The 13,963-nt window shown below is 41.8% G+C and overlaps 1 protein-coding gene across 1 annotated transcript in view; it reads left to right on the forward strand.

Annotated features, from left to right (window-relative positions):
* The window catches only part of GABRG3 (gamma-aminobutyric acid type A receptor subunit gamma3), a 383,085-nt gene that overhangs the window by 329,123 nt on the left and 39,999 nt on the right, over positions 1-13,963 (forward strand). The gene's annotated exons all lie outside the window — the stretch shown is intronic.

Here is a 13,963-nt window from a genome sequence, read left to right on the forward strand (position 1 = left end):
TGTGGGTGCTGCGTTTCCAGTGATAATGCCTGTAAATTCATGGTGACAATGATAGGGAAAAAGAGAGTCCTCATCATGTGGATACAGCCTGAGTAAATATGCATAGGATTGAACTACAAATTCAGACATTCATTTCCCTACCCTCACCAGGCAATGAGTACCTCAGTAGACTATGTATGATAAGAAAATCAGTCTAAGTAAATGGAATTATGTGAAAGTAAATATATGAACACATTTACACTGAAAGAGTCTGAAGTAAGTGTGGTGTGTGTGTTTTCCCCCCACCATCTAGTCACAGCTGACCTAGGGCAACCCCATAAGGTTTCAAGGTAAGAAACGTTCAGAGAGGTTTGCCATTGCCTGCTCCGAGTCATGACCCTGATATTCCTTGGAGGTCTCCCATCAAAATACTCGCCAGGGTCAGGGCTGAGAGTGTGTGACTGTCACAAGGTCACCCAGCAAGCTTCCACAGTGCAAGTAGGGATTTGAGCCTGGGTCATCCAGGTCCTAGCCTGATACCTTCACCACTACACCCCACTGGCTCTCCCAGGGAAAAACATCTTGAGATTATGGCTTGGAAAGGTGACTGGAAATGTCAGCTTAGTTTATGGCATGGCGGTAGCAAAAGCAAATTCATTGTTGAAAACTATTAGAAAGGAGATTGAAAAATAAAACAGCAATTATCATGGTGACATCGTGTTGATCTAGGGTATCATAGAGGAACGTCATAGTTTTTTACAAAATTGTGGATGGATTGAATAGATTTTTTTTTCATTATAGTGCAGTGAAATTTATTGGCAGTACATACAAAACAAACAGAAAGTATATATATCCATAGAATAATTAACTGAAAGAATACACTATCACTACAACAAGGTGGAGTGAGGGCCATGAGGTTGGGTCCAGATCACATGATGTCTTCATTTATTGCTCTGCTAACAATGGTAGGGAGTAAGGACACCCCTTACTTCCATGACTTCCACTTGCTACTTCTTGCCCCTTCACCAAACATCAGCATGGGGGCTTTACATTAAGCATTCATGTATACACAAAGTGCAGTTGATTCTCCGATTTTATTAGAAAACTGACCACACGATCTAAATCCAATCTGGACGTTGTCTTCACATGGATTTTGGAAGTGGGACATATGCATAGGGAAAGATGAATATAGCTATACCTGCACCACCACCAATAGGAGATTGTTTTAAAAATATTTTCTACTTTCTGGAGTTGTAAACGGGCCGGCATTATGCTTCATTGGTTTGGTTTTCCTCCCTATGGCAAACTAGAAGAAAGACTGTTAATCTCTCCCTTGTGAACAGATAGGCCTTTCCTTTATATTACTGTAAACTGAGCCTCTCCTTTCTACCCAGTATGCATGTTTGGATACCATTCTTCTCTTTCTCTTATGCTTGACATCAGCCATTGCTCTTAGCAGCACTTGTGCCTACTCTGTGAGCTGTCTCAATTCCAATAGCCTCTGTACTCTTGTGGATAATAAACAGACATGGACAATTAGCATCTATTGAGAAAGCACCAGTCAACCACTCTGAACCATTAACCTAACAAAGGCATGGTCCATGAGGTTATGGCTCAGTGGAAGTGCATCTGAGTTGCATTAAAAAGGTCCCAGGTTCAATCCCTGGGGGAAGGAGAGGCGGGGTGAATGGCTGACGCCCCAACAGGATGGGACAGCAGAGGATCGGCACCTTTCTGAGGCAAGCCCCTGCACTCCCTGGCAATTTTACTCAGAAGTAGAGCTCTGGCCTTCCAGTGCCAGGAACTTCCATTCAAGAGGGCTGGCAGCCTTGGGTGCGAGCACTCAGGAGACCAAACCACTCAACTCCGTTTTCATGCAACCAAATTTATAGGGAGTTTTGCCTTGGATTTGCCGCTCTCTGGATGCTCTCTGGATGCACATTTTCCCTATCTGAATTCTCAAAACTCAACAATAAGCCCCCCATGCAGAGTTTTGAGAATTTGGATGGGGAAAATGGGCATCTAAAGTGTGGCAAACCCAAGGCAAAACCTCCCATGCAAAAAATAGCCAAACACTTTCCCTTCCCTTCCCTTCCCAGCATGCCGTTCCACACACATTGCTCTCCCCCTTTTCCAAGATTTCCATAGTTCCTTTGTTCTATTCTTTTAACAGGTTGGGGAGGGGGGCTCTAATGGTGGGCGCCCTGCTATGGGACTGCTCTGTGGAACCTGGACCGTCTCCCTCACGTTGCTTTCCTGTGTCCCCCCCTCCGTTACCTCCTCTCCCCAAATATGGATTTCTGACTAGTTTAGTGGGTTTTTGGTAAAACATACCCCACCAGTTTGCCCTGCTACTACTCTGTTTAGCAATTCGGGATTGCACCAGCTGCTTCCTTCCAGGCTCATCCCCCACCAACACATGCACAGGATGCATCGGGAGAGAGAGGAGGGAGGGCTCCTGGCTGGCGTGCCGGTCCCGATCCGGCCATATGCATGGGGGGGAGAGGAAAGAAGACCAGTGAGGGAGCGACAAAGTGGCCATGCAAAGTGCAGGAAAGGGGGCGGGCTTCTTGTTGGAGCACAAAAAGACCTGGGCTTCTGGTGCTGTGAGGAAGTGAGGAAGCATGCAGCGGCCGCAGAGCAGCCAGCGAAGGGCCATCTCCGGCAGCGGCTGGAAGAGTTCTGTGGAGGTAGAATTGTGGCCTGTGATACTTGTCGAAGCGCAACCCCCCCTGTCCAATCACCGTTTGCATGGGTGTGGAGTCGCAGAAGAGGGCGGGGACATTTGCCGGCATGGGAGGGAAGAATAGATCCAAATCCAGGGAGTTTTTCATGGGACTCTGCAACAGAAATGGCGGAGCAAAATCAAAGATCGCGGCAAAACAGGTTTGAGATACTGCGGGGATGCTGTGAATTTTGTGCTCAAATCTGCAGCAGCCATGAAAAATCAAAAATTAGCTGCGCAGCAATACAGCATGGAAGCCGCAGCAAACAGCCATGAATAAATGACCTAAGAGATTCCTAATGGGAAATAGTTCTGGTGAAAAGAGAGATCCCTGGCCAGTTCTAAGGAGAAACTGGGAAGTGTGTTAATGCTCCTCACTCCTCCAACTAAAGAAACAATGTGTAAAAGAAGCTTAAGTTTAACAAAGTTTAAGTGACTGCCAAGAGAAATGACTCTCAGTATAAAATAAGAGTTTAAACACTTGTATGTGAACCATGTTGATACATTTGAATTACAATATATCACTTGAACATAACCATTTCAAGTTCCTCAATTCTGTTACAAACCATATTCCTGTTATGAAGCTTTGCTAACCTGACTTTTAAATCTCCCAAAAAGAGACAAATAAAACCATTTTAAGTTGTACATCAAAAAGCATCTTGAGTACCATATATTTCTGACCTCTTATAGAAAATAAGGGATCCATCATAATTAGTGGCAACAGTGTCATAACAAGTTAGAAGTCTCAACAGACAGTGAGGGTTGGTATATGTGAGAACAAAATAAAAAATATATTAAAATGAGAGGAGTTCCATCATAGCTTCCTATTCACAAGACATTTTTCCACATGTCTGTGTAAAATAATGGAATAGAGAAAAATCGGCAGAAAAAAAATATAATCTCAAAGCATTCCAAGGAGTTCAACCTAATGTTGTGCGATGACTATCTACAGTACTTGATATATTACAGTCTTATATGAGCTAAGTGTCATCTACAGGGTATAAATGACTCTGAAGTAAGCTAGATGGATCAATATGTTATGGGAAGTCCTGCAGCTATGCATTATCAGTACCAGTCTGCTCCTTTAATATTAAGTGATGAATTTTTTACAAAGTTAAATTAAACAGATCTGTTTTATGTGTTGGAACACGCTGTAGAGAAGGAACAAGACCCTGATCTGCAAATCTAATATTAATGATTTACGGTCTACTCATTCACATCAATAATGCACATTAGTGGGTAAAGACCATTTCTTTACTAAAATGCAATTAACATATTACTAAATCTTTTCATTATATGGTTCAGTAGAAATGATCATTGGCAAATGAAGCCAATATAAAAGCAGATTTCTATGGTTTGGTTGGCAATTTCAAATTATGGAATGAAAAGATGTTGGCCTACATTTATTTACATTATTTATTTACGTTATTTATAGTACACCTTTCTCACTGGAACTCAAGGCAGATTACATAGAATAAATCAGTACCATCAACAGTGGGACATCCACAAGACAAGACAATAAGCATAGCATAATTATCAACAGAATACATTAAACTGAAGATGTCAGCTTCCAGGTGAGACCTGGACTACAGAGGTTAGTTCCCCTCCAGAAAATGGTTGTTTTGGATGGTGGACTGTAGGGCATTGTACCCCACTGAGGTCCTTGTTCCTCCAAAGGCTCCACCCACAAATCTCCAGGAGTTTGCCAACCTGCATCTGGCAACCCTACCCACCCCCCAGCCCCTGCCGGTGGCCAGGGGAGTACCTGGCAACCCTACGTTAAACAAAAGCAAGAATTATATAGTAGTTTCCTACTTACAGCAACAGAGAGTGCACTGCAAACTAAACACAGTAGTATAGTCCACAGTCCCTATCTCTCAACCCCAGGCCTCTCTCTGAGGCACATCATTATAGTGTGACCCTATTACCTGTGAATGTCAGATATGAAGAGTTTAAAACCAGAGTGTGCAAGTCTCTTGAAGAAATCTGTCATTTCTGTCAACATAGGAAAGAATTCTGAGACCTCACCTGAAGGAAGGAAGACTGCCAACATTTCAGGGCTTGGGGTCAGAGCCAAGCCAACTTCAGCTAATCAGGCAGTGGACTAATATCTGAAGTTTCTATTGGCTCCTGTGGTTGGTGCTGGCAGGCATGGTATACAGAGCATGTGCTTGGGAATAAGCTGCAGCTCTTGAGGATCATCCTGTGGTCTCTCTAAAAGCTGAGGCAGAGCTCAGCAGTGGTTAGGCACTAAAACCACTGTGGTCACATAGTTACATGTCATAGTGCCCATAAACAAACCACATAATCCAAGCATGCACAGCAAGTGGAATATGCTCCTACTGAATTTTATTCCACATTTTTTTGGCAAACCATCCCAATTTCTAGTTTTTAACAACTCACTCCAGGCAGTTGGTTCTCCTAAACAAATTAGTGTGCATGCTCCCCACCCCATCTGGCCATCTTTACAATAGAGTTAAGTTTTAGATCATCCCTGAAGAAAAATTATTCTGTCTTGAACCACCATATTTGGGTCTGAACTTCATGTAAGTTTGGTTGAATTGCAGAACAGATGGTTTAGGTGGTTTTCTAATGTGAACAATCAGATCTTTCAATCAAATTTCTTCTTCAAATAACAATGAACTTGGTATTGTTTTTAAATTTTGAAAGAAAGGTTTTTTGGGGAAGGGTTCCTTTATTAATGCAGTATTTGCTATTGTCATTTTGTGTTGTTTGTCTCCAATTCAGCTAAAAGTATTTAGGGCTCAGCCCCATTGAAAGCAATACAACTGATTTGATTCATGACTAACTTTAGCTGGATTGGTGCCTTTGATATATCCTTATTCATTATATCATTCTGCAATGAATTGATTGGCCGAGACATTTCCAAAGAACCCAAGTTGTAAAGTATGGCTTAAAAACCATGAACAAAATGAATTCTTATAGTCCACGAGCAATGCAAATTGAAGGAAGGTATTTATTCACATTCATGAATCCCTGAATGTTTTTCATGAATATGAAATGACTAGTTCTTTTCAGTTCTACAAAGGATGTTATGTGAAAATGCTAAAATTTATATATGTAATTTATCACAAGCATGCACAAATCAATGCATGTCTAGTTAGCTGAAAGAAGCAATAATAGAATAGTTTGAATAATGCAAGCTCTGCAATGATATCATTTAGGGCACACGGGTTCTCAATCTTACTTAGTAAATCTCCCGAAGGGCCTTTTTATACAACCTGTTTTTTCATATTACTTTATTTTTGTGCATAAAGCATATGTCTCGTCTGAAGGTGGCACTATGGTTAAGGGGCCTCATATTTTGAGCAGCCAAAGAACTGTAGCTTGTGCTATTAAAAGCAACACTTTTGCTATATGTATGTTCAGTGCCCCCTTTTATTGCAGTGATGAATGTGGTTGGCTGTGTGAATGTTACAGGCCCCCGTGGCATGTAGTTTGTAGTATATTTAATGACATAACTCAGCCATCTCACTTCAATGGCTCTAACAAGTCAAGACTTCATAGGAATTTATGTGGTAAAGGGAATAGAAATATGGAGTACTGCTGAAATGTTTACATGTACATCTGAACCAACTTTCCTGCAAATCTATTTCAAACCCACACAAATATGCTAAAGACATTTATGAATATTCATTGGTCTAATCTGTTTATAGAATGCCATTGACATTTTCAAAGTCCTGTAGCTCCCACTGGGTCTAGATGGCACGTTACACAATGCCTGTCATATGAACAGGGAAAACACTCTGGGGGTTCTGGGAGGGTTCCCCCCCCCCTCAAGTGCCTGATTTGAAAAGATCTAGTACAATATGCTTCAGTGATATCTGTGAGCTTAACATCTTTTAACATGTCCATTTGATGACTTCAAATTGGCACTCAAATACATTTATCTTCTCATCTGACAATTTAGAAGTATTAGTTGGACACTTTCCCTGCTGTCTAGCCTTCATTTGAGCACTGTGCATCAGCACTTAAAGAGAAATTAAAGAACTCACATGTTAACCTTTCTTCACAGAAATAAGACATCCCTACTAACTTCATGTGCCTCAAATATCATGCTTTCCATAAGTTTCCAAAACCATTTTGGTGACAGGCCCACATGTTCTCCTTTTTTTTTTATTCAGTAGTGTTGGTGAAAGTGAAGTCTGTAAATTGCACCAGTGAGTGACGGGCCCATGAAAGATGTTCTTTCTAGTTTTACAGTAAAATAAAATCTACATACTAGAATAGTAAAAATAATAGTAAAATAGTAAAAATAATAATAAATAGTAATATTAAATGGAATAGTAAAAATAATAAAAAAATCTACATAATAGAACTTCCAGGTGGGATAAATAAAAGGGCCACACTAGTCACAGGAGGTAAAAAAAATAAGGCCAAGGTCAATGGTGTAAAATATAAATACATTTTATTACTCAGTTAAAATCCCCAAAATTTCCTATGCATTTTGCCAAGAGGAATCTTCAGGGGAATCTGTTAGGCTTGCAGTGATCCTCCAAAAAGAGTATAAGATCAGTTCCCCCGAAGAAGCCCCTTGGCGAAACGTGTTGGGAATTTTGGGAATTTTAACTGAGTAATAAAAACAAATTTTTTTACTTTATTTTTCACCATTGGCCTTGGCCTTATTTTTATCTCCAACTTCCAGGTGGGCCTGGAGATCTCCCAGAATTACAATAGATCTCTAGACTCCAATTCTAGGGGCCCCTGAACAAGGTGTCACCAGCCATCCAACTTGTCCCCATTGTTTCCTATGAGTAAAAATTCCATGCTTTCTCCAGGGCAAAGAAGCCAATAGCCAAACACACAAAAGCAATCCCTGGCCAAAAGTCCGCCATAAGTGAAAGAAAGTCCCTTCATGCTGTTCACATATCCAACATGTATTTGGGACATTTTTATACATTTTAGTTAATTTATCTGGAGTCAAGTACCAAACCCCACAGAACCAATGTCAAACCACAGAAGCCAAGCAGAACCCAGGGCCAATGTGGCAAGCTCACAAAACCAATGTCAGACTAGGAAATCCAAGCCAAACTAACCTGGCAAGTCAGTGCCAAGGCAGCTAGCCAGACCTGGAAAGACATTGACACTCACACACGCTAACATCATTTCCCCGAAGAAGGCCTCAGAAAGTGAGAAGTAGGGAGTTTGGGGCACATGAGTGATCCTTTCTCTACAGTCTGCAACGCATACTGTCACTGGCTCAATAGAGAAGCCTCGGGAGCTGCAGCTACCCTTGATCACTGGCTTTCTTGTTCCCTCTCACCTTGTAAAGAAGAAACACAGCAGCAATACATAATGCCTGAGCTTCATTTTAGGTGCTTCTGTGGGTTCTGCTTATTTTACTACTTTCCTCTACTCTCCTCACATCTCTTCTTCCAATGATATTTGTGGTTTTGTTTTTATGGGAGTGACAAGAACAACATTTTTGGCACTGTACTTATTTATTTTATGCACAGAATTGTTCTGAGAGATGTTGAGCCTCACCAACACCTAGGGCTGTTGATTCGGTTCGACCCGAACTGAAAATCAGCCGAATTTCCCTTGATTCGGAGGTTTTTAGTTCGGGACGAATCGAACTCAAAACTGGCGGGCAACCGGGGAGCCGAATTCAGCGAGTTCAGGAGTTCACGAATAAATCCAGCAAATTCGGGGCGTCAGTAAGCAGCATAACCGTCAGTAAGCAGCATTCTCCTCCCCCGGCCAATCGGTGGCCAAGCTGGGTCTCCTTCTGGCCAATCAGTCAGGATTGAATACTGGAGGAATCAGCTGATGTGCGGCCCGGCCGGGGAGAGAGAGAGAGAGGGAAATCCTCCTGTGTGTGTGTGGGGGGGGTGCTTGTGCACATTTGCTCCTTTCCGTGGCTGCAGGGGGAGCATTTTTGAGGGTACAGACCCCAAACTTTCAGCGGAGATTCAGACAAGCCTTCTTAAGAGACCACCCAAGTTTTGTAAACATTGGGTCAGGGGGGCCTGAGATATGGGCTCCCCCCTTTTTTCTTTCCATGGCTGCAGGGGGCGCATTTTTGTTGGTACAGACCCCAAACTTTCAACGGAGCTTCAGATGAGCCTTCTTAAGAGACCCCCCAAGTTTTGTAAACATTGGGTCAGGGGGGCCTGAGATATGGGCTCCACCCCTTTTTCCTCTCCCCCCTTTTCCATTTCTGTGGCTGCAGGGGGTGCTTTTTGGGGGGTGCAGCCCCCAAACTTTCAGCATAGCTTCAGACAATCCTTCTTAAGAGACCACCCAGGTTTTGTAAAGATTGGGTCAGGGGGGCCCGAGATATGGGCTTTCCCCTTTTTCCTATTGGGATGAATGGATCACCCTCGAGAGATGCATACATATGTATCTCATATTGGATACAAATGTAATCATATTGGATTACCCAGCCTCCCAGCCCCTCCTGATGGAACAGAAGACAGCCACAGTAAGACCCCTTTGGGGGCTTTAATCTATAATTTTTCCTTTCTGTGTGTGTGTGGGGGGGGAAGCAGAGTCTGTGTGTGTGTGTGGGGAGGGAGCAGTTTCTTTGGGTGGGGGGGAGCCAAAGGGGGCTTTTGCCGGTTCTGCCTGGGGTGTGTGTTCCCCCTCCAGTCTCTCTCTCCCTGGTTTGAGGGGGGGCTTCAGTTTTGTGTCTTCAGGTTTTCCCTCATTCATAAGATCAGTTAGGTTATTTTGATGCTTGCTCAAAACTGGTTTTCAAATGGTGACTTAAAGAATGCATCTGCCTGGTCCTAAGTCCAATGCAAAAGAAGACATTCCACCCCTTCCTGCTCATTATGCATAGCTTGCTGCCTCTGTCCCTTTCCATGGTTTGCAAACTCCCAGGTGTCAGGTGTTGCTTTGCACTGTTGCAAAGGTGTTGCATTGCGTGCTTGTGTTGCTTTGCAGTTGTATTGCTTTGCAAATTTTTTCACACCTGCCCCGCCCTTGCTCTCAGCTGTTTGTCGGGGCTGGGAGCTTTGTGCTTGGGCGGCAAGCTCTGCTCGGAGATACACATTAAGGGTGGGGGACCCCTTTCGGGGCCCATATCTCAGCCCCCCCTGACCCAATCTTTACAAAACTTGGGGGGTCTTTCAAGAAGCGTCCTTTGAAGCTCCTCTGAAAATTTGGGACCTTTACCCCCAAAAATGCCCCCCCCCCGGAGCCGTGGAAAGGCACGGTTGTGTTTTTAATGGCTTTATTCGGTCGAATTTTTTTTCCAAACTTTGAATTCCCGCCGAATTGCATGGACCCGAAGCGGGGGAGTTCGGACTTCGACATATCCCGAATCTAAATGGGCCGAATTCAGCCGAATCTGAACTATACCGAATTTTTTTTAATTCAACAGCCCTACCAACACCCCCTTTGTCATAAAGCAGCTGGGGTTCAGTTGAGGGTGTGTGTTTTTTAATTTAAGAACAGAATTTGGAATATGGATTTTATGTAGTGCCAATCAAACTGAATAACTTCCATGCTTTTCCTTTCTACTTTTGATTTTTTGGGAAGATCTTTTCCCCCTGACTCCCCACCCCGACACAGACTGAACAGATGCAGGCACAAGCATTTGCTCTCTTCACTCACTCTCAATATCCAGGACTGGGTAGCTGAAGAAGGCAGGTTGACCTTCAGGAAGATGGATTGCTCAATCCTCCATGGATGAAGATGTGAGTTGTGCAAGATGACGATGTCATGCATCTGGGAAGAAGCAGTGATTAAGGCTATGGAAGTGCTGTGGGATTGACCCTGATGAACAGATGCTGGAGTAGATCCAAAAAAGTGCAGGGAGAGCTCTACTGGTGAAACAGATTCTTCCTGTTTCCCACTGTCTTCTTTAGCCTGTTCTGCATGCACCCAAAAAAGCTTCTCCTAATGGGCAGGGAACTTCAAGGAATAGCCTCTGATGCAGCTCAAAGGGCTGCAGCTTCAGTGGGAAATCAGCAGAAACCGAGGAAGTGAAAATGACTTCCTTTGGTGCAATGGCCCTATTGGATCCAACCCAGTAGCTTCATTAAGAGCTTCACTACTGAATTATTGAGTGAAATTTGTTCATCTAAGATAAATAGTTTTAAATATTGAAAGACACAAAGATGCTCAGTTATTCAGGACATTATTATTCAAAGCAGAAACAATGACAAGAAACGTCTTTATGCTCCACAAATAAGGAACATCTACTATATGAAACTTGTCAGTAGCTGAATTTCAGAATTTCAAAATCTGCTTTAAACTGAAGCCTCCTGTCACATTAACAATGCAATGTAAAATCCTGACACTTAAAATCATATATTCAAAATGGATTCAAAAATATTTAAAACAAGAGTTCAAAAATGTAATTCAGCATTAATTTTAGGTTCATAGATCTTTATTTCCTAAGAGATATTTCAAGGCATGCTTCTGGGAGATGACTGTCAAAGCCTGGGAAACTGAACAGTATCACAGAAAAGAATGAGCTTTATCCTGCAACTCTGCTCAGCTACTGGAAGCATGTTGAAGAAGGAGGAGGAGGAGGAGGAGGAGGAGGTTGCAGCGGCAAATGATGTGTCCTGATGCTGGAACCTCTTACATTAGCAAGATATGCCTTAAGCCAACAGAAAACTGTCTTCTTAGCTGAGCAGAGCCATACAACACAATTTATTATTGCTTTTTTGAACTTTTCCCCAGTAATATATTTTGCATTAATATACATGCTTGAAGTCATGTGGACATATGCAATAATAATAATAATAATAATAATAATAATAATAATAATAATAATAATAATAATAATAAACACTTACCAGAATTGACTAACTATATTTACTAACTAAATAAGATAAAGTAGTAGTCTTCAATCATTTCAGAACTGAGACCCCACCTGTAGTATAGGACTGACTCACTTTTAGTGTAACTGTTTGTCTACCTCCATCTTTGCCAATGTGTACTTGTTTCCCTCATTCGCTCTCCCATTCCTATTTTATATTATCATAAATAAAGAAGCATGAAACACTATTAGCTCCAAAACTTATTCTAGGTTGGCGTGCAACCCACTTGTGAGTCATGACCCACCAAGGCAAAGAGCCTCTAATTAAATGTACAGGCCAGGACCCAAAGAACCCTGGAAATGGTGTTACACACTGCAGGATATTTTAGTGTCCTCATTTCAAACAGTGGTTCCCTCCTCCCTCTGGTAGCATACAGAACATGTTATTTGTAAATGTAGGCTCGTTTTAAACACAGTTTTTAATGTGACATGGGGATCTGGAAGTCTCTCAGGAAACCTATTCCCCTAGTGTGGTTTTATCACTGTGAAGGCCCTGTACCCCGCCCCCCCTTACACACACTGGACTTTTTAATAATCTTTGTTGATTATTTTCAGCAAGGCATATGCACTAGATGTTAGTAGATGGTGGGAATTTCTTACAGAGAGAGCAGGACAGTCTAACTGCACAAACAATCCAAATGGTCATTTGAGGTGTCCATATTTTTGTAGGTGCAATTGAACAGTGCATGATCAGAGAAATGGATCCCCAGTTCATGTGCAGTATTTCAAATAATGTTTGCATGTACCAAATGGATTGATTTTAAAAATGTTTTAAGACTCGAACTGTAATTCTATAATTGTAAGAATCTAGTAGTCCATGCTTTCCGTTTTATCATGTTTTGACTGGCTAAGTGCCGCAAATAAATTATCTAAATTATCTACCACATGGATTGTATGCTGCTGCCACTGGAAAAATAAAATCTCATGAGCTGACCCTGTGGGAAAGGCAAAAAGAGTTAATCATGTCTAGGCATACACATGTTGCCAAATGAGGTGAAAATTAAGTATAGAACCAAGGAGGAACAGTACCACATTCAATTGCAGTTTGATTTGTCTTGGAGGGTGTAGGAAAAGGATAGGGTTTAACTCTGTAACCCCCCACTCACTCCCCCACTCTGCTGTTCACATTTTAAAGGGCACAGGATGTTTTAAAAGGCACATATGTTTACTGATAAAATGCTAATAGCCGAGTGAAAGCCAGTTACACATACTCAATTAGGTGGTGTTTGAAGGGTAAAAAAAAATTCCCCTTCTCAGTATACCCCATGATAAACTGAGGCTGTGGAGCCTGGAATTTGCTTTCTATGTTTGGTCCAAGACACTTGATCTTCCTTTTATCTGTCTGAGCCTATACACATGGATCCTACAAATGAGTTCTGTGTGCACTCACTGGATAATTTCTGCCATGGACCACGCATCCTCTTCCTCTTTCATTTGCTCAAGGGCCCATTGAAAACCATTGATCCTATTGCATACAGAGGTTTTAGAGGAAAAAGAAATACACTCCATGGCAGAAAGTATCTAGTATGCACAGTTCATAGGATCCAAGCCTTAATTATGTAATTTTTAAATTCTTTTTTTCCCCTTTAAAAACATCCCTTTTTAATTAGAATTTTACAAATTAGTATATAAAGGAGAACAACAGTACACCAAGGGTTCTGGTTCTATTAATTAATAGTGAGCTTGGACTTTATCTAAAGCTGTGGCATTGTCTTCCTTCCGGTATAATGCGTTATGTTCAGAACAATGGATGTGGCATTCCATGCTTTTAAATCCTACACTCTTAATGAAGATTTAAAAGGAGCAATTTCTTATGCACTCTGGAATAGTTGTTCATATATTTCACTGGCAGCGAAGTTAAAAGGAGGAATACAGATTAAAATACAATTTTTAAGTCTGTAATTTGGCTCCGTATTTAACGTTACCCTGGTAGAAAACAGTAATGGCTCATGAAATTTATAGTTTCCTATTAGATACCCTTGCTAATATTAAAGGACGGTACAGCAAAACAATTAATTTCTAAATTAATTTGTGGCCTCATTGCAGTGCTTCATAAGAATGGCAATTAGGTTTTTGGAATTCAGTTTAAGATTGTCTCTGTCTTAGCTTTCTTCAAAGGAGAGTTCTTATGTGCTTCAACCATGTTCTAGCTACATATTGTACTGTGTGTGTGTGTGTGTGTGTGTGTGTGTGTGTTAAGTGCCGTCAAGTCACTTCCAACTTATGGTGACCCTATGAATTAATGACCTCCAAAATGTCCTATCGTTAACAGCCTTGCTCAGGTCTGTTTGAGTCAATCCATCTCATGTCGTTAATGCCCACACTGCCCCAGCTACCTGGTATGCCATCAAGGAATATAGGACCAAAGGTTGGCACAGAAGCAAGGCACTGCTACACTGAAGTGAACCAATATTCCAGGGACCTGGAATCCATCTTATTGTATGTGTGCAATACTTTGGAGT

Source organism: Euleptes europaea, chromosome 16, assembly GCF_029931775.1.
Source record: "Euleptes europaea isolate rEulEur1 chromosome 16, rEulEur1.hap1, whole genome shotgun sequence".
Taxonomy (NCBI): domain Eukaryota; kingdom Metazoa; phylum Chordata; class Lepidosauria; order Squamata; family Sphaerodactylidae; genus Euleptes; species Euleptes europaea.